This window comes from Xenia sp. Carnegie-2017, unplaced genomic scaffold, assembly GCF_021976095.1.
Source record: "Xenia sp. Carnegie-2017 unplaced genomic scaffold, XeniaSp_v1 HiC_scaffold_6, whole genome shotgun sequence".
In the NCBI taxonomy this organism is placed as follows: domain Eukaryota; kingdom Metazoa; phylum Cnidaria; class Anthozoa; order Malacalcyonacea; family Xeniidae; genus Xenia; species Xenia sp. Carnegie-2017.
Window position 1 is genome coordinate 19,999,595 of NW_025813526.1, and position 5,353 is coordinate 20,004,947.

Below are 5,353 nucleotides of genomic sequence, written 5' to 3' on the forward strand. Positions count from 1 at the left end.
TTTGTGAAAATGCGTGAATTATTGTCTTTGTGAAAAATTGTGAAAATCTTGAAAATGCTTGAATTATTGTCTTTATGTGTGAAAATTGTGGAAAATTTCAGAAAATAGTGAATTAATGTCTCTTTGTGAAAATTATGAAAATTTCCAGAAAATGTGAATTAATGTCTCTTTGTGAAAAATGTGAAAATTTGTGAAAATGTGAATTAATGTCTTTGTAAAAAAATTGTAAAAATCTCAGGATAAATGCGTTAATTAATGTCTTTTGTGAAAATTTTGAAAATTCCAGAAATGCGTGAATTATTGTCTCTTTTGTGAAAAATTGTGAAAATTTGTGAAAATGCTTGAATTAATGTCTTTGGGAAAAGTTGTGAAAATTTGTGAAAATGCTGAATTAATGTCTTTTGTGAAAAATTGTGAAAATTTGTGAAAATGCATGAATTAATGTCTTTTTAGTGAAAAAATGTGAAAATTTGTGATAATGGAAGAATTAATGTCTTTTGTGAAGTTGTGAAAATTTTGAAAATGCGTGAATTAATGTCTTTTGAAAAATTGTGAAAAATTGTGAAAATGAGTGATTATTGTCTTTGTGAAAATTGTGAAAAATAATAATAATTATTATTTGCTTATGGTAATAATAATCCAATATTATTACCATAATATATTACATATATTACAATTATCAATAATTATAATAATATATTATAATTATTAATATATTATTATTTGATTATTATATTAATAAACATAAAAGCCATTGGAATTATTATTTACCATAATAATAATTATAATTATTCATAAATTATTTAATATATTTAAATTATTTGTATATATTATTATAATATTTTAATTATTAATTATTGCAGCGTCTTGAAACATCATGTACGCTCTGTAAGTGCTGTTATTAGCTGTGTAATTAACATCAAGCTCTTTTTCAGGATACTTTTGAGTGTTATTGATCTCAACATAAATTGACTTTAAATTAGCATGGTCAAAGACATGTATAGTTTGTTCTTGATTGTTAAAAGCGTCCTGCGTCTTGGAAAGCCACAAAGATGTGAGTTGAATAATTTCAAAATTTGTGAAAATGGTGAATTAATGTCTTTTGTGAAAAATTGTGAAAATTTGTGAAAATGTGAATTAATGTCTTTTGTAAAAAATGTGAAAATTTGTGAAAATGCGTGAATTATTGTCTTTTGTGAAGAATTATGAAAATAGCATATTTCAAAAATTTTGTCTGCTATTATATCATAAATAATCAATTCAGCAGACATTTTAAGCGTACATCATACCATTACCAGAAACTAAGTTGCTTAGAATACCTAAGTCTCGAGAAGTCAAGCATATTATTATATATATTTAATAATATTATTAGCAAATGGGTTGGTGCTGGAAAATTTAAGATAAATCATCTTTCGCTTTGGGTTCCTTTCATCAGGCTTTCAATTGAAGTGCAGACTATGATAGAGCAAGTTGGTCACTGGACACACACGCATGCTGTATTTCGAGCGAAATCGTATCTACCAAAAATCGATTTGGCCCTAATCAGGTCATTGCATTTACAATGAATCAATAATAATAATAAAATCAATAATTATCGTATTATTACCATTAATTTTCATTAAAGACAATATTCACGACAATTTTCACATTACAAAAAGACATAATACATGCATTATCACAAATTTTAACATTTTTTCACAAAGACAATAATTCTCAGATTATTAATTAATAATTTTTCATTAAAAAGACATAATTCACGCATTTTCACAAATTTTCGCAATTTTCACAAAAGACATTAATTCACCCATTTTCATATATAATATATTACGTTGATAAATATTATATCATATATAATATTTATATCAACGTAATATTTACTCCATGCTCTATAGGGATGAAGCCCCATCAATTAAATATTATTATAAAATAATATACCACATTTGTGAAAATTGGTATATTATTTAATATATTAATATTTAATATATAAGTATATTATTAATAATATTATATAATATTAAATATATATATAATATTATTAATAATATTATATAATATTACAATAATATATATTATAATAATAATATATTATGTAATGATTACATATTATTTGGTTTACAGTAAAATGGGAGAGCAATGAAAAGCAAAAGATTTTATGAACGAGCGATAGAACTTTGTAAAAATAAAATTTGTAAAATTTGTGAAAATGCGTGAATTAATCTTTTGTGAAAAATTGTGAAAATTTCTGAAAATGCGTGAATTAATGTCTTTTGTGAAAATTGGAAAATTTGTGATAATGCAAGAATTAATGTCTTTGTGAAAAGTTGTGAAAATTGTTAAAATGCGTGAATTAATGTCTTTTGAAAACCAGAAAATTCCAGAAAATGAGTGAATCATTGCATTTTGTGAAAAATTGTGAAAATTTGTGATAATTTGTGAATTAATGTCTTTTTGTGAAAATTTTGAAAATTTGTGAAAATGCGTGAATTAATGTCTTTTTGTGAAAAATTGTGAAAATTTGTGATAATGCGTGAATTAATGTCTTTTTGTGAAAATTATGAAAATTTGTGAAAATGCGTGAATTAATGTCTTTTTGTGAAAAATTGTGAAATTTGTGATAATGCGTGAATTAATGTCTTTTGTGAAAATTGTGAAAATTTGTGAAAATGCGTGGAATTATTGTCTTTTGTGAAAAATTGTGAAAATTTAGAAAGTGTTTGAATTATTGTCTTTATGTGAAAATTGAAAATTCCAGGAAAATAAGGAATACGTCTCTTTTGTGAAAAATCATGAAAATTCCAGAAAATGTGTGAATTAATGCTCTTTGTGAAAAATTGTGAAAATTCCAGAAAATGCGAATTAATGTCTTTGTAAAAAATTGTAAAAATTTGGATATGCGTAATTAATGTCTTTTGTGAAAATTTGAAATTTGTGAAAATGGAATTATTGTCTTTGTGAAAATTGTGAAAATTTGTGAAAATGCTTGAATTAATGTCTTTTGGGAAAAGTTGTGAAAATTTGTGAAAATGCGCGGAATTAATGTCTTTTGTGAAAAATTGGAAAATTCCAGAAAATGCGTGAATTAATGTCTTTAGTGAAAAATTGTGAAAATTTGTGATAATGGAAGAATTAATGTCTTTTGTGAAAAGTTGTGAAAATTTGTGAAAATGCGGAATTAATGTCTTTTGAAAAATGTGAAAAATTGTGAAAATGAGTGAATTATTGTCTTTTGTGAAAATTGTGAAAAATAATAATAATTATTATGTTTATGGTAATAATAATTCCAATATTATTACCATAATATTATTACATATAATTATAATTATATCAATAATTATAATAATATATTATAATTATTAATATATTATTATTTGATTATTATATTAATAAACATAAAAAGCCATTGGAATTATTATTTACCATAATAATAATTATAATTATTCATAAATTATTTAATATATTTAAATTATTTGTATATATTATTATAATATTTGTAATTATTAATTATTGCTGTCTTGAAACATCATGTACGCTCTCTGTAAGTGCTGTTATTAGCTGTGTAATTAACATCGCTCCTTTTCAGGATACTTTTGAGTGTTATTGATCTCAACATAAATTGACTTAAATTAGCATGGTCAAAGACATGTATAGTTTGTTCTTGATTGTTAAAGCGTCCTGCGTCTTGGAAAGCCACAAAGATGTGAGTTGAATAATTTCAAAATTTGTGAAAATGGGTGAATTAATGTCTTTTTGTGAAAAATTGTGAAAATTTGTGAAAATGCGTGAATTAATGTCTTTCTGTGAAAAATGTGAAAATTTGTGAAAATGCGTGAATTATTGTCTTTTGTGAAGAATTTAGAAATAGTATATTTCAAAAATTTTGTCTGCTATTATATCATAAATAATCAATTCAGCAGACATTTTTAAGCGTACATCATACCATTACCAGAAACTAAGTTGCTTAGAATACCTAAGTCTCGAGAAGTCAAGCATTATTATATATATTTAATAATATTATTAGCAAATGGGGTTGGTGCTGGAAAATTTAAGATAAATCATCTTCGCTTTGGGTTCCTTTCATCAGGCTTTCAATTGAAGTGCAGACTATGATAGAAAGCAAGTTGGTCACTGGACACACACGATGCTGTATTTCGAGCGAAATCGTATCTACCAAAAATCGATTTGGCCCTAATCAGTCATTGCATTTTACACAATGAATCAATAATAATAATGTCCAAAGAGAGCATTCACGATTATTAAAATTTCACATTTCACAAAAGACACAATTACTCATTTTCACAAATTTTCACAATTTTCACAAAAGACATTAATTCACCCATTTTCATATCATAATATTATTACGATATAAATATTATATCATATATAATATTTATATCAACGTAATATTTACTCCATGCTCGAGCAGGGATGAAGCCCCATCAATTAAATATTATTATAAAATAATATACCACATTTGTGAAAATTGGTATATTATTTAATATATTAATATTTAATATATATATATTATTAATAATATTATATAATATTATTAATAATATTATATAATATTATTAATAATATATATATAATATTACAATAACATATATTATAATAATAATATATTACGTAATGATTACATATTATTTGGTTTACAGTAAAATGGGAGAGTACCGAAAAAGCAAAAAGATTTTTATGAACGAGCGATAGAACTTGTAAAATAAAATTTGTAAAAATTGTGAAAATGCGTGAATTAATGTCTTTTTGTGAAAAATTGTGAAAATTTGTGAAAATGCGTGAATTAATGTCTTTTTGTGAAAAATTGTGAAAATTTGTGATAATGCAAGAATTAATGTCTTTTTGTGAAAAGTTGTGAAAATTTGTTAAAATGCGTGAATTAATGTCTTTTTGAAAAATTGTGAAAATTTGTGAAAATGAGTGAATTATTGTCATTTTGTGAAAAATTGTGAAAATTTGTGATAATGCGTGAATTAATGTCTTTTGTGAAAATTATGAAAATTTGTGAAAATGCGTGAATTAATGTCTTTTTGTGAAAAATCAGAAAATTCCAGGATAACGCGTGAATTAATGTCTCTTTGTGAAAATTCATGAAAATTCCAGAAAATGCTGAATTAATGTCTTTGTGAAAATCAGGAAATTCCAGATAACGTGAATTAATCGTCTTTTGTGAAAATTGTGAAAATGTGAAAATCGCTGAATTATTGTCTCTTTGTGAAAAATCAGAAAATTTGTGAAAGTGTTTGAATTATTGTCTCTTTATGTGAAAATTGGGAAAATTTGTGAAAATGGGAATTCATTGTGAAAATTGGAAAATTCCAGGAAAATGTGTGAATTAATG